The 20,389-nt window shown below is 37.9% G+C and overlaps 1 long non-coding RNA gene, 11 other non-coding genes and 12 pseudogenes across 12 annotated transcripts in view; all 24 read right to left on the bottom strand.

Moving 5' to 3' along the window:
* LOC125776582 (uncharacterized) overlaps positions 1–20,389 on the bottom strand; it is a 187,825-nt gene that overhangs the window by 16,481 nt on the left and 150,955 nt on the right. The gene's annotated exons all lie outside the window — the stretch shown is intronic.
* LOC125776032 (5S ribosomal RNA) lies at positions 34–159 on the bottom strand (annotated as a pseudogene).
* Positions 517–635, bottom strand: LOC125775927 (5S ribosomal RNA). The gene has a single exon (XR_007421435.1). It is a non-coding gene; the product is annotated as a 5S ribosomal RNA (ribosomal RNA).
* On the bottom strand, positions 1,002–1,120 carry LOC125775916 (5S ribosomal RNA). The gene has a single exon (XR_007421432.1). It is a non-coding gene; the product is annotated as a 5S ribosomal RNA (ribosomal RNA).
* On the bottom strand, positions 1,470–1,588 carry LOC125775905 (5S ribosomal RNA). Its single transcript, XR_007421431.1, has one exon. It is a non-coding gene; the product is annotated as a 5S ribosomal RNA (ribosomal RNA).
* On the bottom strand, positions 1,934–2,052 carry LOC125775893 (5S ribosomal RNA). Its single transcript, XR_007421429.1, has one exon. It is a non-coding gene; the product is annotated as a 5S ribosomal RNA (ribosomal RNA).
* On the bottom strand, positions 2,402–2,520 carry LOC125775882 (5S ribosomal RNA). The gene has a single exon (XR_007421428.1). It is a non-coding gene; the product is annotated as a 5S ribosomal RNA (ribosomal RNA).
* Positions 2,876–2,994, bottom strand: LOC125775870 (5S ribosomal RNA). The gene has a single exon (XR_007421424.1). It is a non-coding gene; the product is annotated as a 5S ribosomal RNA (ribosomal RNA).
* LOC125776031 (5S ribosomal RNA) lies at positions 3,356–3,481 on the bottom strand (annotated as a pseudogene).
* LOC125776030 (5S ribosomal RNA) lies at positions 3,836–3,961 on the bottom strand (annotated as a pseudogene).
* Positions 4,313–4,431, bottom strand: LOC125776044 (5S ribosomal RNA). The gene has a single exon (XR_007421465.1). It is a non-coding gene; the product is annotated as a 5S ribosomal RNA (ribosomal RNA).
* Positions 4,788–4,906, bottom strand: LOC125776034 (5S ribosomal RNA). The gene has a single exon (XR_007421458.1). It is a non-coding gene; the product is annotated as a 5S ribosomal RNA (ribosomal RNA).
* On the bottom strand, positions 5,261–5,379 carry LOC125776023 (5S ribosomal RNA). The gene has a single exon (XR_007421456.1). It is a non-coding gene; the product is annotated as a 5S ribosomal RNA (ribosomal RNA).
* On the bottom strand, positions 5,732–5,850 carry LOC125775978 (5S ribosomal RNA). The gene has a single exon (XR_007421442.1). It is a non-coding gene; the product is annotated as a 5S ribosomal RNA (ribosomal RNA).
* LOC125776029 (5S ribosomal RNA) lies at positions 6,203–6,328 on the bottom strand (annotated as a pseudogene).
* LOC125776028 (5S ribosomal RNA) lies at positions 6,682–6,807 on the bottom strand (annotated as a pseudogene).
* On the bottom strand, positions 7,157–7,275 carry LOC125775864 (5S ribosomal RNA). Its single transcript, XR_007421423.1, has one exon. It is a non-coding gene; the product is annotated as a 5S ribosomal RNA (ribosomal RNA).
* On the bottom strand, positions 7,630–7,755 carry LOC125776027 (5S ribosomal RNA; annotated as a pseudogene).
* On the bottom strand, positions 8,114–8,239 carry LOC125776026 (5S ribosomal RNA; annotated as a pseudogene).
* LOC125776024 (5S ribosomal RNA) lies at positions 8,594–8,719 on the bottom strand (annotated as a pseudogene).
* LOC125776022 (5S ribosomal RNA) lies at positions 9,074–9,199 on the bottom strand (annotated as a pseudogene).
* On the bottom strand, positions 12,086–12,211 carry LOC125776021 (5S ribosomal RNA; annotated as a pseudogene).
* LOC125776020 (5S ribosomal RNA) lies at positions 12,578–12,703 on the bottom strand (annotated as a pseudogene).
* LOC125776019 (5S ribosomal RNA) lies at positions 13,069–13,194 on the bottom strand (annotated as a pseudogene).

Here is a 20,389-nt window from a genome sequence, read left to right as displayed (position 1 = left end):
AAAAAAAAAAATTAAAACAAAAAGGTTGTTGGGAGCCAACAACACGCGGTGTTCCCAAGCGGTCCCCCATCTAAGTACTAACCGCGCCCTTATCCCGACGCTGCTTAATTTCGGTGATCGGACGAGAACCGATGTATTCAGCGTGGTATGGTCGTTGGCATATTAACTTCCTTCAGTTTACTACTTGAGTAACCCACGTATCACGTAGAAAAAGTGTGTTTTCAAAGATAGGCAACCGGGGTTGGAACTACAGCTGGGGTATTCTTTTTATTCCGTCTTTACCACAGGATTCATAGAATATTCTTCCGCTCAACTTTTTAACGGTTTAATAGCTTAACTGTTAAACTGTTTCTGTGCTATACTAATATACTAATTCATGACGTATTGTGCCAATTGTGCTGCTATCAACGCCAATGATAAATTTATATAATATATACATAAAAGTATGTAAATATTTTTGTTGAAAAAAAAAAAAAAAAATAAGAAATAGGAAATTAAAACAAAAAGGTTGTTGGGAGCCAACAACACGCGGTGTTCCCAAGCGGTCCCCCATCTAAGTACTAACCGCGCCCGACGCTGCTTAATTTCGGTGATCGGACGAGAACCGATGTATTCAGCGTGGTATGGTCGTTGGCATATTAACTTCCTTCAGTTTACTACTTGAGTAACCCACGTATCACGTAGAAAAAGTGTGTTTTCAAAGATAGGCAACCGGGGTTGGAACTACAGCTGGGGTATTCTTTTTATTCCGTCTTTACCACAGGATTCATAGAATATTCTTCCGCTCAACTTTTTAACGGTTTAATAGCTTAACTGTTAAACTGTTTCTGTGCTATACTAATATACTAATTCATGACGTATTGTGCCAATTGTGCTGCTATCAACGCCAATGATAAATTTATATAATATATACATAAAAGTATGTAAATATTTTTGTTGAAAAAAAAAAAAAAAAAAAAAAAAAATAAGAAATAGGAAATTAAAACAAAAAGGTTGTTGGGAGCCAACAACACGCGGTGTTCCCAAGCGGTCCCCCATCTAAGTACTAACCGCGCCCGACGCTGCTTAATTTCGGTGATCGGACGAGAACCGATGTATTCAGCGTGGTATGGTCGTTGGCATATTAACTTCCTTCAGTTTACTACTTGAGTAACCCACGTATCACGTAGAAAAAGTGTGTTTTCAAAGATAGGCAACCGGGGTTGGAACTACAGCTGGGGTATTCTTTTTATTCCGTCTTTACCACAGGATTCATAGAATATTCTTCCGCTCAACTTTTTAACGGTTTAATAGCTTAACTGTTAAACTGTTTCTGTGCTATACTAATATACTAATTCATGACGTATTGTGCCAATTGTGCTGCTATCAATGCCAATGATAAATTTATATAATATATACATATAAGTATGTAAATATTTTTGTTGAAAAAAAAATAAGAAATAGGAAATTAAAACAAAAAGGTTGTTGGGAGCCAACAACACGCGGTGTTCCCAAGCGGTCCCCCATCTAAGTACTAACCGCGCCCGACGCTGCTTAATTTCGGTGATCGGACGAGAACCGATGTATTCAGCGTGGTATGGTCGTTGGCATATTAACTTCCTTCAGTTTACTACTTGAGTAACCCACGTATCACGTAGAAAAAGTGTGTTTTCAAAGATAGGCAACCGGGGTTGGAACTACAGCTGGGGTATTCTTTTTATTCCGTCTTTACCACAGGATTCATAGAATATTCTTCCGCTCAACTTTTTAACGGTTTAATAGCTTAACTGTTAAACTGTTTCTGTGCTATACTAATATACTAATTCATGACGTATTGTGCCAATTGTGCTGCTATCAACGCCAATGATAAATTTATATAATATATACATATAAGTATGTAAATATTTTTGTTGGAAAAAAAAAAAAAAAAAATTAAAACAAAAAGGTTGTTGGGAGCCAACAACACGCGGTGTTCCCAAGCGGTCCCCCATCTAAGTACTAACCGCGCCCGACGCTGCTTAATTTCGGTGATCGGACGAGAACCGATGTATTCAGCGTGGTATGGTCGTTGGCATATTAACTTCCTTCAGTTTACTACTTGAGTAACCCACGTATCACGTAGAAAAAGTGTGTTTTCAAAGATAGGCAACCGGGGTTGGAACTACAGCTGGGGTATTCTTTTTATTCCGTCTTTACCACAGGATTCATAGAATATTCTTCCGCTCAACTTTTTAACGGTTTAATAGCTTAACTGTTAAACTGTTTCTGTGCTATACTAATATACTAATTCATGACGTATTGTGCCAATTGTGCTGCTATCAACGCCAATGATAAATTTATATAATATATACATAAAAGTATGTAAATATTTTTGTTGAAAAAAAAATAAGAAATAGGAAATTAAAACAAAAAGGTTGTTGGGAGCCAACAACACGCGGTGTTCCCAAGCGGTCCCCCATCTAAGTACTAACCGCGCCCGACGCTGCTTAATTTCGGTGATCGGACGAGAACCGATGTATTCAGCGTGGTATGGTCGTTGGCATATTAACTTCCTTCAGTTTACTACTTGAGTAACCCACGTATCACGTAGAAAAAGTGTGTTTTCAAAGATAGGCAACCGGGGTTGGAACTACAGCTGGGGTATTCTTTTTATTCCGTCTTTACCACAGGATTCATAGAATATTCTTCCGCTCAACTTTTTAACGGTTTAATAGCTTAACTGTTAAACTGTTTCTGTGCTATACTAATATACTAATTCATGACGTATTGTGCCAATTGTGCTGCTATCAATGCCAATGATAAATTTATATAATATATACATATAAGTATGTAAACATTTTTGTTGAAAAAAAATAAGAAATAAGAAATAGGAAATTAAAACAAAAAGGTTGTTGGGAGCCAACAACACGCGGTGTTCCCAAGCGGTCCCCCATCTAAGTACTAACCGCGCCCGACGCTGCTTAATTTCGGTGATCGGACGAGAACCGATGTATTCAGCGTGGTATGGTCGTTGGCATATTAACTTCCTTCAGTTTACTACTTGAGTAACCCACGTATCACGTAGAAAAAGTGTGTTTTCAAAGATAGGCAACCGGGGTTGGAACTACAGCTGGGGTATTCTTTTTATTCCGTCTTTACCACAGGATTCATAGAATATTCTTCCGCTCAACTTTTTAACGGTTTAATAGCTTAACTGTTAAACTGTTTCTGTGCTATACTAATATACTAATTCATGACGTATTGTGCCAATTGTGCTGCTATCAATGCCAATGATAAATTTATATAATATATACATATAAGTATGTAAATATTTTTGTTGAAAAAAAAAAAACAACAAAAATAAGAAATAGGAAATTAAAACAAAAAGGTTGTTGGGAGCCAACAACACGCGGTGTTCCCAAGCGGTCCCCCATCTAAGTACTAACCGCGCCCTTATCCCGACGCTGCTTAATTTCGGTGATCGGACGAGAACCGATGTATTCAGCGTGGTATGGTCGTTGGCATATTAACTTCCTTCAGTTTACTACTTGAGTAACCCACGTATCACGTAGAAAAAGTGTGTTTTCAAAGATAGGCAACCGGGGTTGGAACTACAGCTGGGGTATTCTTTTTATTCCGTCTTTACCACAGGATTCATAGAATATTCTTCCGCTCAACTTTTTAACGGTTTAATAGCTTAACTGTTAAACTGTTTCTGTGCTATACTAATATACTAATTCATGACGTATTGTGCCAATTGTGCTGCTATCAATGCCAATGATAAATTTATATAATATATACATATAAGTATGTAAATATTTTTGTTGGAAAAAAAAAAAAAAAAAAAATAAGAAATTAAAACAAAAAGGTTGTTGGGAGCCAACAACACGCGGTGTTCCCAAGCGGTCCCCCATCTAAGTACTAACCGCGCCCTTATCCCGACGCTGCTTAATTTCGGTGATCGGACGAGAACCGATGTATTCAGCGTGGTATGGTCGTTGGCATATTAACTTCCTTCAGTTTACTACTTGAGTAACCCACGTATCACGTAGAAAAAGTGTGTTTTCAAAGATAGGCAACCGGGGTTGGAACTACAGCTGGGGTATTCTTTTTATTCCGTCTTTACCACAGGATTCATAGAATATTCTTCCGCTCAACTTTTTAACGGTTTAATAGCTTAACTGTTAAACTGTTTCTGTGCTATACTAATATACTAATTCATGACGTATTGTGCCAATTGTGCTGCTATCAACGCCAATGATAAATTTATATAATATATACATATAAGTATGTAAATATTTTTGTTGGAAAAAAACAATAAGAAATAGGAAATTAAAACAAAAAGGTTGTTGGGAGCCAACAACACGCGGTGTTCCCAAGCGGTCCCCCATCTAAGTACTAACCGCGCCCGACGCTGCTTAATTTCGGTGATCGGACGAGAACCGATGTATTCAGCGTGGTATGGTCGTTGGCATATTAACTTCCTTCAGTTTACTACTTGAGTAACCCACGTATCACGTAGAAAAAGTGTGTTTTCAAAGATAGGCAACCGGGGTTGGAACTACAGCTGGGGTATTCTTTTTATTCCGTCTTTACCACAGGATTCATAGAATATTCTTCCGCTCAACTTTTTAACGGTTTAATAGCTTAACTGTTAAACTGTTTCTGTGCTATACTAATATACTAATTCATGACGTATTGTGCCAATTGTGCTGCTATCAATGCCAATGATAAATTTATATAATATATACATATAAGTATGTAAACATTTTTGTTGAAAAAAAAAAAAATAATAAGAAGTAGGAAATTAAAACAAAAAGGTTGTTGGGAGCCAACAACACGCGGTGTTCCCAAGCGGTCCCCCATCTAAGTACTAACCGCGCCCGACGCTGCTTAATTTCGGTGATCGGACGAGAACCGATGTATTCAGCGTGGTATGGTCGTTGGCATATTAACTTCCTTCAGTTTACTACTTGAGTAACCCACGTATCACGTAGAAAAAGTGTGTTTTCAAAGATAGGCAACCGGGGTTGGAACTACAGCTGGGGTATTCTTTTTATTCCGTCTTTACCACAGGATTCATAGAATATTCTTCCGCTCAACTTTTTAACGGTTTAATAGCTTAACTGTTAAACTGTTTCTGTGCTATACTAATATACTAATTCATGACGTATTGTGCCAATTGTGCTGCTATCAATGCCAATGATAAATTTATATAATATATACATATAAGTATGTAAATATTTTTGTTGAAAAAAAAAAAAAATAAGAAATAGGAAATTAAAACAAAAAGGTTGTTGGGAGCCAACAACACGCGGTGTTCCCAAGCGGTCCCCCATCTAAGTACTAACCGCGCCCGACGCTGCTTAATTTCGGTGATCGGACGAGAACCGATGTATTCAGCGTGGTATGGTCGTTGGCATATTAACTTCCTTCAGTTTACTACTTGAGTAACCCACGTATCACGTAGAAAAAGTGTGTTTTCAAAGATAGGCAACCGGGGTTGGAACTACAGCTGGGGTATTCTTTTTATTCCGTCTTTACCACAGGATTCATAGAATATTCTTCCGCTCAACTTTTTAACGGTTTAATAGCTTAACTGTTAAACTGTTTCTGTGCTATACTAATATACTAATTCATGACGTATTGTGCCAATTGTGCTGCTATCAACGCCAATGATAAATTTATATAATATATACATATAAGTATGTAAATATTTTTGTTGAAAAAAAAAAAATAAGAAATAGGAAATTAAAACAAAAAGGTTGTTGGGAGCCAACAACACGCGGTGTTCCCAAGCGGTCCCCCATCTAAGTACTAACCGCGCCCGACGCTGCTTAATTTCGGTGATCGGACGAGAACCGATGTATTCAGCGTGGTATGGTCGTTGGCATATTAATTTCCTTCAGTTTACTACTTGAGTAACCCACGTATCACGTAGAAAAAGTGTGTTTTCAAAGATAGGCAACCGGGGTTGGAACTACAGCTGGGGTATTCTTTTTATTCCGTCTTTACCACAGGATTCATAGAATATTCTTCCGCTCAACTTTTTAACGGTTTAATAGCTTAACTGTTAAACTGTTTCTGTGCTATACTAATATACTAATTCATGACGTATTGTGCCAATTGTGCTGCTATCAACGCCAATGATAAATTTATATAATATATACATATAAGTATGTAAATATTTTTGTTGAAAAAAAAAAAATAAGAAATAGGAAATTAAAACAAAAAGGTTGTTGGGAGCCAACAACACGCGGTGTTCCCAAGCGGTCCCCCATCTAAGTACTAACCGCGCCCTTATCCCGACGCTGCTTAATTTCGGTGATCGGACGAGAACCGATGTATTCAGCGTGGTATGGTCGTTGGCATATTAACTTCCTTCAGTTTACTACTTGAGTAACCCACGTATCACGTAGAAAAAGTGTGTTTTCAAAGATAGGCAACCGGGGTTGGAACTACAGCTGGGGTATTCTTTTTATTCCGTCTTTACCACAGGATTCATAGAATATTCTTCCGCTCAACTTTTTAACGGTTTAATAGCTTAACTGTTAAACTGTTTCTGTGCTATACTAATATACTAATTCATGACGTATTGTGCCAATTGTGCTGCTATCAACGCCAATGATAAATTTATATAATATATACATAAAAGTATGTAAATATTTTTGTTGGAAAAAAAAAAAAAAAAAAATAAGAAATTAAAACAAAAAGGTTGTTGGGAGCCAACAACACGCGGTGTTCCCAAGCGGTCCCCCATCTAAGTACTAACCGCGCCCTTATCCCGACGCTGCTTAATTTCGGTGATCGGACGAGAACCGATGTATTCAGCGTGGTATGGTCGTTGGCATATTAACTTCCTTCAGTTTACTACTTGAGTAACCCACGTATCACGTAGAAAAAGTGTGTTTTCAAAGATAGGCAACCGGGGTTGGAACTACAGCTGGGGTATTCTTTTTATTCCGTCTTTACCACAGGATTCATAGAATATTCTTCCGCTCAACTTTTTAACGGTTTAATAGCTTAACTGTTAAACTGTTTCTGTGCTATACTAATATACTAATTCATGACGTATTGTGCCAATTGTGCTGCTATCAATGCCAATGATAAATTTATATAATATATACATATAAGTATGTAAATATTTTTGTTGAAAAAAAAATAAGAAATAGGAAATTAAAACAAAAAGGTTGTTGGGAGCCAACAACACGCGGTGTTCCCAAGCGGTCCCCCATCTAAGTACTAACCGCGCCCGACGCTGCTTAATTTCGGTGATCGGACGAGAACCGATGTATTCAGCGTGGTATGGTCGTTGGCATATTAACTTCCTTCAGTTTACTACTTGAGTAACCCACGTATCACGTAGAAAAAGTGTGTTTTCAAAGATAGGCAACCGGGGTTGGAACTACAGCTGGGGTATTCTTTTTATTCCGTCTTTACCACAGGATTCATAGAATATTCTTCCGCTCAACTTTTTAACGGTTTAATAGCTTAACTGTTAAACTGTTTCTGTGCTATACTAATATACTAATTCATGACGTATTGTGCCAATTGTGCTGCTATCAATGCCAATGATAAATTTATATAATATATACATATAAGTATGTAAATATTTTTGTTGAAAAAAAAAAAAAATAAGAAATAGGAAATTAAAACAAAAAGGTTGTTGGGAGCCAACAACACGCGGTGTTCCCAAGCGGTCCCCCATCTAAGTACTAACCGCGCCCTTATCCCGACGCTGCTTAATTTCGGTGATCGGACGAGAACCGATGTATTCAGCGTGGTATGGTCGTTGGCATATTAACTTCCTTCAGTTTACTACTTGAGTAACCCACGTATCACGTAGAAAAAGTGTGTTTTCAAAGATAGGCAACCGGGGTTGGAACTACAGCTGGGGTATTCTTTTTATTCCGTCTTTACCACAGGATTCATAGAATATTCTTCCGCTCAACTTTTTAACGGTTTAATAGCTTAACTGTTAAACTGTTTCTGTGCTATACTAATATACTAATTCATGACGTATTGTGCCAATTGTGCTGCTATCAATGCCAATGATAAATTTATATAATATATACATATAAGTATGTAAATATTTTTGTTGGAAAAAAAAAAAAAAAAATAAGAAATAGGAAATTAAAACAAAAAGGTTGTTGGGAGCCAACAACACGCGGTGTTCCCAAGCGGTCCCCCATCTAAGTACTAACCGCGCCCTTATCCCGACGCTGCTTAATTTCGGTGATCGGACGAGAACCGATGTATTCAGCGTGGTATGGTCGTTGGCATATTAACTTCCTTCAGTTTACTACTTGAGTAACCCACGTATCACGTAGAAAAAGTGTGTTTTCAAAGATAGGCAACCGGGGTTGGAACTACAGCTGGGGTATTCTTTTTATTCCGTCTTTACCACAGGATTCATAGAATATTCTTCCGCTCAACTTTTTAACGGTTTAATAGCTTAACTGTTAAACTGTTTCTGTGCTATACTAATATACTAATTCATGACGTATTGTGCCAATTGTGCTGCTATCAATGCCAATGATAAATTTATATAATATATACATATAAGTATGTAAATATTTTTGTTGAAAAAAAAAAAAAATAAGAAATAGGAAATTAAAACAAAAAGGTTGTTGGGAGCCAACAACACGCGGTGTTCCCAAGCGGTCCCCCATCTAAGTACTAACCGCGCCCTTATCCCGACGCTGCTTAATTTCGGTGATCGGACGAGAACCGATGTATTCAGCGTGGTATGGTCGTTGGCATATTAACTTCCTTCAGTTTACTACTTGAGTAACCCACGTATCACGTAGAAAAAGTGTGTTTTCAAAGATAGGCAACCGGGGTTGGAACTACAGCTGGGGTATTCTTTTTATTCCGTCTTTACCACAGGATTCATAGAATATTCTTCCGCTCAACTTTTTAACGGTTTAATAGCTTAACTGTTAAACTGTTTCTGTGCTATACTAATATACTAATTCATGACGTATTGTGCCAATTGTGCTGCTATCAACGCCAATGATAAATTTATATAATATATACATATAAGTATGTAAATATTTTTGTTGGAAAAAAAAAAAAAAAAAAAAAAAAAAATTAAAACAAAAAGGTTGTTGGGAGCCAACAACACGCGGTGTTCCCAAGCGGTCCCCCATCTAAGTACTAACCGCGCCCTTATCCCGACGCTGCTTAATTTCGGTGATCGGACGAGAACCGATGTATTCAGCGTGGTATGGTCGTTGGCATATTAACTTCCTTCAGTTTACTACTTGAGTAACCCACGTATCACGTAGAAAAAGTGTGTTTTCAAAGATAGGCAACCGGGGTTGGAACTACAGCTGGGGTATTCTTTTTATTCCGTCTTTACCACAGGATTCATAGAATATTCTTCCGCTCAACTTTTTAACGGTTTAATAGCTTAACTGTTAAACTGTTTCTGTGCTATACTAATATACTAATTCATGACGTATTGTGCCAATTGTGCTGCTATCAACGCCAATGATAAATTTATATAATATATACATATAAGTATGTAAATGATATGGTTTGTAATGAAAAGAAAGTTCTGACTCATTTCTCATTTCATTTTTTTTCAATGTAACGCAGCTTTATAAACAACATTTTTCGGTTTCTGTTCCGGTGTACAGAAAAGATGGTTTTTCAACTCGTGAGCACGCCACGGCCATGTGAAAAACATAGCATTTCCAAATTTATGCCTCACACTATGCGACTATATTTATGTCCTGTTGATTGACATCTCAAATTCAATTTTCACCTGAAACGGAATACGTTTGAACTTAAATGAGAAATCCTTAGACCTCAAAAGAATTCGTAGAATCAAGCATTCTCCTCCTTGTATTCGATAGGTGCGTCACAATCAGTCAGGTTCCATTACACACTTTCGGCGCTTGAAGATTGCGAAATATAATAACGACGGATCTTACTTTGAGACGCAAATGATACGGTGGCATACCAAGCCTGTCCAAAGAATTTAGTACTACCACTGGATAATTCACGGCGTCGTCTTCATACGATCGATCGATTTGTATGAGCGCAAGTCTGCGGGAATTTGAATTTGAATCTTCCAGTTGAATTCAACAACATCGGTATTTTTGGCAGCTAACATTGCACGTGCACTTAAGGAATCGCAGTTACGATAATTTGGCCAATGTCCGAACATTTGTGATGAGTTCATCTTTCGTGAATTGATAAAGGGAAGATGGATTTGATATCGAACCACCGGAAGTATCAACCGATATTGTACCATTTCCAATTTTTAGCGAAGACGATGTAAAACTTCTTTGACAATGTCGATGTTTATATCGAAAAGTATGCGAACTTAATTTTCATTCCAGTGATTAACGTGTTCCAGCATTTGTAATTGCTGGCTTACTTCTCCAAAACTTTCACATATTCCCATATACCATTCACAGTAAACAATGACTCAAATAAAGTTGAACCGCGTACATTAATCAATATGTACCGAAGATAGAAACAATCGTCGTTTTTCGGGTGGATTGTGTAAATTCGTCCTAATGCATTAGTTGATAAGACACCTGGATGTCAATCTACTGGTTGGCCTTGCTTTCTGCGTAACTATTCGACGATGCATTCCATGTATAATACCAAGGCATTTTCGAATAGAGCAATGTTCTCACAAACGAATCACTGACGAAAGTTGACAAAAAACTCGTCAATGTTAATTTTAACTGCGAGACGCACAACAGTCGGAAAACGTTCATGAATTGCAAAAGTAAATATCCTACAAAGCGCTTTATTGCAGTTCACGTATCGACCGTATCGTTCAAGACCAATAATCGCCATGTTGCGTCCTTTGGCGACGTACTTACAAACGTATTTTATCGATTACACCAAACTGCAATACTAAACATTGATATGAGTTTTGAATATGAATTAGACAACAGTGGAGAATATAGTACGATCCATGTGTTGTCAACTTCGATACTCCCGCCTCTTAATTGAATGCTAAATGTTCTGCCGTTGTCGTCTGGTGAGCGACGCCGATAGAGTGGATATCCATCATTTCTAGTTTGTGTTTCCGAAAGAAAAGTACGTGGATACTGTTTCGTGCATTTATTGACATGAATCTTATTGGTTTTCATCACTTCGTATAATACTGAATCTTTCTTTGCATCAGGAATTGCCGCATGATTGAATGATTTCATCAATTTGATCTGGTGTAATCACCTTCCACCATCCAAAGAAAAATGTGTGCGTGCGGCAAACCTCTCTTTTGCCACTCAACAGGGTACATCTAGCATCTAACAGCACCATATATGCGTTGCTTCAAGATAATGTCCATCGAAGCTGTTGCTTGAAAAGTCTTGCTGTGACATCGTGACGATCGCTTTCTGATTGATCGCGACCCATAATACCGTACGAATGTCATCGCATCCTGGGAGCACTCGTTCATGTGCCTTGGGCTGCTAATGTGTTGATGCCAAAAAGAACGCCGACCGATATTAGCGCGACCTCTTCATGGCATCGTGACAAATTTCAATCTATAATTGATCACTTTGTGTGAAAAACACATAACATTTTCACTGTATAATTTTAGAAAATTTTTGAAGCAAACGCCAAATTTGAAAGATTTAAATAATTGAAAACCAAAACAAAAAAATTGAATAAAAAATTTGTATGGAAAAAATTAACTTTTTGATATTTTTCAATTTTCCGACTTTTCCTCATGAATGACATACAGGTTTTTTTATTTCTAAACCTTCCCCAATCCACGCAGAACATTCTCTGCAAATTTCATCAAGATTGGTTCAGTCGTTCTCTTAGCGTTGCTAATAAACAAACATCCATTCGTTTCTATGGGAAAAAGAAAAGGGCCGCTTTTAGGGGTTTTCCGGCAATTTTTCGAGTTTTTTTCTCCGCATAAACCATCCCTGAACCTCAACGAACATTTTAAAAAAAGAATTATTAAATTTGGTTCAGTCGTATGAAAGTGATGCGCGTACATACATTTTGGCGATTCATTTTTATTTATATAGAAGATAGAAGAAGAAGATATGTACATATAAGTATGTAAATATTTTTGTTGAAAAAAAAAAAAAAACAACAACGAAAATAAGAAATAGGAAATTAAAACAAAAAGGTTGTTGGGAGCCAACAACACGCGGTGTTCCCAAGCGGTCCCCCATCTAAGTACTAACCGCGCCCTTATCCCGACGCTGCTTAATTTCGGTGATCGGACGAGAACCGATGTATTCAGCGTGGTATGGTCGTTGGCATATTAACTTCCTTCAGTTTACTACTTGAGTAACCCACGTATCACGTAGAAAAAGTGTGTTTTCAAAGATAGGCAACCGGGGTTGGAACTACAGCTGGGGTATTCTTTTTATTCCGTCTTTACCACAGGATTCATAGAATATTCTTCCGCTCAACTTTTTAACGGTTTAATAGCTTAACTGTTAAACTGTTTCTGTGCTATACTAATATACTAATTCATGACGTATTGTGCCAATTGTGCTGCTATCAACGCCAATGATAAATTTATATAATATATACATAAAAGTATGTAAATATTTTTGTTGAAAAAAAAAAAAAAAAAAAAAAAAAATAAGAAATAGGAAATTAAAACAAAAAGGTTGTTGGGAGCCAACAACACGCGGTGTTCCCAAGCGGTCCCCCATCTAAGTACTAACCGCGCCCTTATCCCGACGCTGCTTAATTTCGGTGATCGGACGAGAACCGATGTATTCAGCGTGGTATGGTCGTTGGCATATTAACTTCCTTCAGTTTACTACTTGAGTAACCCACGTATCACGTAGAAAAAGTGTGTTTTCAAAGATAGGCAACCGGGGTTGGAACTACAGCTGGGGTATTCTTTTTATTCCGTCTTTACCACAGGATTCATAGAATATTCTTCCGCTCAACTTTTTAACGGTTTAATAGCTTAACTGTTAAACTGTTTCTGTGCTATACTAATATACTAATTCATGACGTATTGTGCCAATTGTGCTGCTATCAACGCCAATGATAAATTTATATAATATATACATAAAAGTATGTAAATATTTTTGTTGAAAAAAAAAAAAAAAAAAAAAAAAATAAGAAATAGGAAATTAAAACAAAAAGGTTGTTGGGAGCCAACAACACGCGGTGTTCCCAAGCGGTCCCCCATCTAAGTACTAACCGCGCCCTTATCCCGACGCTGCTTAATTTCGGTGATCGGACGAGAACCGATGTATTCAGCGTGGTATGGTCGTTGGCATATTAACTTCCTTCAGTTTACTACTTGAGTAACCCACGTATCACGTAGAAAAAGTGTGTTTTCAAAGATAGGCAACCGGGATTGGAACTACAGCTGGGGTATTCTTTTTATTCCGTCTTTACCACAGGATTCATAGAATATTCTTCCGCTCAACTTTTTAACGGTTTAATAGCTTAACTGTTAAACTGTTTCTGTGCTATACTAATATACTAATTCATGACGTATTGTGCCAATTGTGCTGCTATCAATGCCAATGATAAATTTATATAATATATACATATAAGTATGTAAATATTTTTGTTGAAAAAAAAAAAAAAACAACAACGAAAATAAGAAATAGGAAATTAAAACAAAAAGGTTGTTGGGAGCCAACAACACGCTCAACTGTTTCTGTGGCATTCAAATACATATGTATGTACATATGTAGTTAGTGTATAGTATTCTGTAATATAAAATTTAGGTGAAGATACTTTGTTTTAAAGATTCTGAGTTGCAAGTATAGTGGTCGTAGGTGTAAACTGCTAATAGTAAATATTATGATAGAGTGTATTGACGTTAATTCATATTACTATATGTTCTCTATTCATCCTTACTTTTTCGTAAAATGTGTACCAAATTTCATCAAGATATCTCAATATTTATTGAAGTTACATCTTGCATGGACGGACGAACAGACAGACTGGTGATATACTCTGTAGCAGCATTATGCAAGAGTAAAAAAATACATGTAAATAGCTAGGCAATGTATGTATATAATTTTATTCAACTGTAATTTGGTGTTAGTTGAAGAATAGTTCAAATATAACCAAGTTTTTTATTAAATTTCAGTATCTATCCCGGTTTTCGACTCAATTACATAAATAGGTAGATTATTTTGTACTCTTGCAACATGTTGCTACAGAATATTGTTACAAAAAGTAGTATTAAGTTGTATTTGTATTACTATATGCATCCCTGATTATGAACAATAGCTGTAGGTATATGGAATAGCATTTGTCTTGTTGTAGACATCTGGCGCCACACTGTCTGCTCGTCTAGTTAAACAATTGCTGAGTCTGGCGCCGCGACTGTCTGCTTGCGTCTGGCGCCGTATAGCCGTATGTTCTGGTAATTTCCAGACGCGATATTCTAGAAGGACACGTCGGCATCAGCGAGAAGTGCGTGGCTATATAAGCCGTGGCAGCGCCAACGTAATCAATCAGTGCTAAGAGTAAACTGCTATAGTGCAGACGAGTTGTGAAATAAAGAATTGTTGAATTAAATTAAACAGTGTTGATTTTATTTGTCAATCCAGAGATACGAACCTAACAAAGTAAACTAGCAAGAGTAAATTCGTAACAATTGGTGTCAGAAGTGGGATTGTCAAATAATCCAAATTCAAGATGGTTAAATTCGGAGAATTGAGAATTCAGCAATTAAAAAAGGAACTGGAGGAGCGTAATTTGCCGATAAGCGGGCAAAAGGCGGATCTGCAGGCACGATTACGTGAAGCAATGGAAGCGGATGGAATTAATGTGGACGAGTTCGAATTTGTTGGGCCAGAAACTTCTACAAAGGTAGAAGAGAAAGTAGAAGAACAACGAACATCATCAAGTGTAGACATGAACACGTTGTTAGTGGCTATTAAGCAAATGGCAGAAAATGCAGTGCAAACAGAAAATCGTCTGGCACAACAAATAGCTGAAAATACATCGCTGTTAAAGTCTTGCCTTACACAACAAATGACTGAAAATAATACGCAGTTAGAAAAGCGTTTGGTACAACAGATTACAGAAAATAATACACAAGTGCAAGAGAAATTTTCAAAATTTGAAGACGAATTAAGCACAATAAAAAATGACGAAGAAAATTTAAGATCAGAATTTCTTCAACTGAGTAATCGTATGCGAGAACTGCAACTGCATGGCCCTGCACCATCAACAAATAATCCAAGATTGAAGGCACCCACATTCGATGGAAGTATTCCATTTCAAATTTTCAAACTTCAGTTTGAAAAGACAGCAATGGCCAATAACTGGAATGTAGCGGACAAAGTGGCGTCCTTGTTTGTATCATTGAAAGGGCCTGCGGCAGAAATCCTTCAGACTATTCCAGACTGTGAACGGGACAACTATGAGGCATTGATGAGTGCGATAGAAAGACGATATGGTAGTGAGCACCGGAAACAAATATACCAGATCGAACTGCAAAACAGGGGTCAGAAAATGAACGAGTCATTGCAAGAGTTCGCAACTGAAATAGAACGACTGGCTCATTTGGCAAATGCAGATGCACCTGTGGATTACATTGAGAGGGTAAAAATTCAATGTTTCATAAATGGAATTCGTGATGTGGACACCAAACGCGCCACATATGCATTGCCAAAAAGAACGTTTGCTGAAACGGTTTCGCACGCCCTCACACAGGAAACAGCTTCCCTACTAAGTAAACCAGCACACAAGGTACAAAGGGTTGAAATGGAACAACCGGCGCTGATGGAAGAAATATTGAAGACTCTGAAGACAATTGCTGCAAAGCGAGTAAATACAACAGGCAGATGTTTCAACTGTGGAAAAGCGGGTCACTTTGTTCGTAATTGCAATATAAAGGTAAACCCATCAAAACGGAATCAACCAACGGAACATCGAAAGGGGATTCACCACAAAAATGCGGATGCATTATCACGTCGCCCTTGTCCACTGGAATGTAAACATTGCTCCAAATCAGAAGGAAAAGAAGGTATAATCGACGTGCGATTACTGAATATAGAACCTGAAGATGATTGGACTCCTCACCGCATCAGAATCAATCAGCTGGAGAACCCTGATCTTGCAAAGCTGATAATAGCCAAAGAAAATGGGGTACGACCACCAAAGGAACAAATAAGTAGCGAGAGTCCAACGGCAAAAGCATATTGGGCCCAATGGAACAGCATAAACCTCGTTAATGGATACCTTCATCGTACCTGGGAAAGCGAAGATGGCAAACAGTCTCGTCTGCTGATCATAGTACCGAAGTCCATGATCCCGAAAGTATTGAAAGAATATCACAATGGACCTAGTGGAGGGCACCTTGGAATTACAAAAACTATAGAGAAGATTAAACAACGGTTCTACTGGATCGGTTGTCGAGATTCCATAGCAGAATGGATAAGTAATTGCGTAGAGTGCATGGCAGCTAAAGGTCCTAAAGCCAAAAGTCGCGGTAGGCTACAACAATACAACGTGGGATCACCATTTGAACGAGTCGCAATGGATGTTGCAGGTCCGTTCCCAACCAGTACGGCCGGAAACAAATATCTACTGGTTGTCATGGACTATTTCAGTAAATGGCCAGAAGTATATGCCTTACCAAACCAGGAAGCGAAGACAGTAGCCGAAGCGTTTGTAGAAAATTGGATAACAAGGTTCGGAGTGCCCGTCGAATTACACTCAGATCAAGGCAGAAATTTCGAATCTTCCATTTTCCAAGAAGTCTGTACATTATTGGGCATCCACAAGACACGGACAACAGCGTTACACCCACAATCAGATGGGATGGTAGAGAGATTCAACCGAACGCTCGAAGAACATCTGCGGAAAATCGTTGATAAAGACCAACGGAATTGGGACAAGCGCATCCAGATGTTCCTGCTGGCGTATCGTTCAGCGAAGCACGAGACAACTGGTTACACGCCAGCAAAGATTATTTTCGGATCTGATCTGCGACTCCCTGCTGATCTTAAGTTTGGAACGAATCCTACAGCTGTAAGAAATGATGGAGATTATTGTTCTGCCTTAAAGGAAGAAATGAATGAATTGCATCTAATGGTAAGACAGCATACGCATCTGATGAGCAATAAGATGAAGGACCGGTTCGATCAAGCGGCAAATTCAAAAGGTTTTGAAGAAGGTGATCTGGTCCTGTTGTACAATCCACTTCGAAAGAAAGGCTTGTCCCCGAAATTGCAGACAGCCTGGGAAGGACCCTATATGGTGATGAAACGACTTAATGACGTGGTATACCGCATACAAAGAAATGGGAAAGCACGATGTAAAATGAAAGTAGTACATTTGGAGAGGCTTGCCCCATTTGGTTCAAGAGGATTTGTGCCTAATCGGGACGATTAGGCTTTAGTGGAGGGCAGTGTTACAAAAAGTAGTATTAAGTTGTATTTGTATTACTATATGCATCCCTGATTATGAACAATAGCTGTAGGTATATGGAATAGCATTTGTCTTGTTGTAGACATCTGGCGCCACACTGTCTGCTCGTCTAGTTAAACAATTGCTGAGTCTGGCGCCGCGACTGTCTGCTTGCGTCTGGCGCCGTATAGCCGTATGTTCTGGTAATTTCCAGACGCGATATTCTAGAAGGACACGTCGGCATCAGCGAGAAGTGCGTGGCTATAGCCGTATGTTCTGGTAATTTCCAGACGCGATATTCTAGAAGGACACGTCAGCATCAGCGAGAAGTGCGTGGCTATATAAGCCGTGGCAGCGCCAACGTAATGAATCAGTGCTAAGAGTAAACTGCTATAGTGCAGACGAGTTGTGAAATAAAGAATTGTTGAATTAAATTAAACAGTGTTGGTTTTATTTGTCAATCCAGAGATACGAACCTAACAAAGTAAACTAGCAAGAGTAAATTCGTAACAATATTATAGTTTTGTTCAGCTAACAGCTGTAAATATCACCTAATACTAATCGAGATAAATATAGCGTTGTATATTTATAAAAGATCAGGATGATGAGACGAGTTGAAATCCGGATAATCGTAAAAATGTAAAAAGTGAGCTTGGACTCGCCCTATAATAAGTTTAATGTACATATATACATACTAGGCCGGGTCGAATTGTGGGGAGGCAAAAAAATCGCCCATTGCTCTATGAAAATCATATTCTAGGGATCAAAATAAGAAACTTTGCCGAAGAAACCATACCTCTGAAACGAATTCTGATGTCCCCCACCGTTTAATGATCCAAAAATTCCATTACACATACAAGGAACGGAACGACATGTTCAATTGCTAGCTAGCGTTTCCAAACGGGTTATACCGGAAAATGTAGAGGCTGTTATGGCGACGACATTAGAGAGCCGTGCGAAATTGCCCAGACTTGAAAGTAAAAAAGACTTCAAACAATAATTTTTTTTAGTTTTTTTTCTATAACTCACTTAAATTATTTTTTTCATTTACATATGTTCTGACTAAATAAATATCTCTAGAGAAAAAAGTAGATATTATTATAAATAAATAAATAAAAATAAAGAAAAACAAGTAAGGAAGGGCTAGGTTCAGGTGTCACCGAACATTTTATACTCTCGCATGATAAAGTGATAATCGAGATTTCATTATCCGTTATTTACACATTTTTTTTTGTTGTAAAATTAATTCGAATTAAATTCTGAGAGATTTACCGACATTTTCGGTGAAAAATTAGGTTAGGTTAGGTTAGGCACCGAGTTCTTCGTGTTCGATATCAGGGAGCTTGAAAAGTTATAGTCCGATCACGACAATTTTTCCACAAGGGATACCTCAGCTCAAATACCGTATTTGTGTAAAGTTTTATTCCGCTATTATCATTGGTTCCTAATGTACATATGTATATATTATACAGAGAAGGCATCAGATGGAATTCAAATTAGCGTTATATTGGAAGAAGGCGTGGTTGTGAACCGATTTCACCCATATTTCGTACATGTCATTAGGGTGTTAGGAAAATATTATATACCGAATTTCATTGAAATCGGTCGAGTCGTTCCTGAGATATGGTTTTTGGTCCATAAGTGGGCGACGCCACGCCCATTTTCAATTTTTAAAATTTTTTTTCCGTAAAATTTTGTGTTTCTGAGATATGTACAAAAAACTTAGTAGGGGGCGGGGCCACGCCCACTTTTCCAAAAAAATTAAGTCCAAATATGCCCCTTCCTAATGCGATCCTTTGAGCCAAATTTCACTTTAATATCTTTATTTATGCCTTAGTTATGACACTTTATAGGTTTTCGGTTTCCGCTATTTTGTGGGCGTGGCAGTGGGCCGATTTTGCCCATCTTCGAACTTTTTTACTCAAGTTACAGCTTGCACGGACGGACAGACAGACATCCGGATTTCAACTCTACTCGTCACCCTGATCACTTTGGTATATATAACCCTATATCTGACTCTTTTAGTTTTAGGACTTACAAACAACCGTTATGTGAACAAAACTATAATACTCTCCTTAGCAACTTTGTTGCGAGAGTATAAACATAGCCATTTAGCTGATTTTTTCATGTAAAGGCCAAAAATGGTGATTTTTTGAAATGATTGTATGGGGAACCCCTCAGGAAAATTCCAGGGGGTGTGCCACTGGCATGCGTGGATCGGTCGTCCAAAGTTAGTGGGGGTCGGTCATACATTTGGACTCGATTGGAGCACTCTAAATGGGTCAAAGTGGGATTTTTCAAAATTTGCCCCTACCCAAAAGTTCGACCCAAATTGGGGGACATCAAAATTCGTTTTAGAGGTATGGTTCCTTCGGCAAAGTTTCTTATTTTGATCCCTAGAATACGATTTTCATAGAGCAATGAGCGATTTTTAAATCGACCCGCCCTAATACATACATATATCCTAAACCACTAAAGCTACAACAGCCAAATTCGCCTATCAAATATTATATAAGAACTCCTACCGTCAGTGTGTAAAAGGATGGAATCGGATGATAGCCCCGCTCACTCCCCATATAACGCTATTGATAAAAACTAATAAAAGCGGCGTAAATCAATGACTATATACGCCAGAGATGTTAAGTTTTCCACGTGAGATGGTATGTGATGGCTTTAATGGAGTAAAGTCTGGTGAAAACTTGACTTAGAGCCACAGAGAGAGTCTTATCAGGATTTTCGAACATTCGATTGACTCTACTCCATATGATTGGAGATTGTGTGTGTGTGTATGTTACCTTAAACAAGCCCATGGAATATTTCTTTAGTATGTGGCGTTTTAATAGTATGTGGTATTGACAAAAATAGATAAAATTGGGTCGTTTCTACCCCAACTCCCATATACTACACATTTGTATTTATAAAATTGCTTAGATTCCGATTCTCTGGTTGACGTTTTCCACCTAAATGTATTTCCCCGACTTTGATTCTTGCAAGTTGCAAGAGTATAAAATGTTCGGTTCTACACGAACTTAGCCCTTCCATACTTGTTATAAATTGGATTTATGGTAGTTTTGATGTTTTACATTGTGAA

This window comes from Bactrocera dorsalis, chromosome 1 (assembly GCF_023373825.1).
Source record: "Bactrocera dorsalis isolate Fly_Bdor chromosome 1, ASM2337382v1, whole genome shotgun sequence".
Lineage (NCBI taxonomy): Eukaryota > Metazoa > Arthropoda > Insecta > Diptera > Tephritidae > Bactrocera > Bactrocera dorsalis.
Note: the sequence above shows the minus strand (reverse complement) of the source record. Positions and strands in the feature narration are given on the sequence as shown.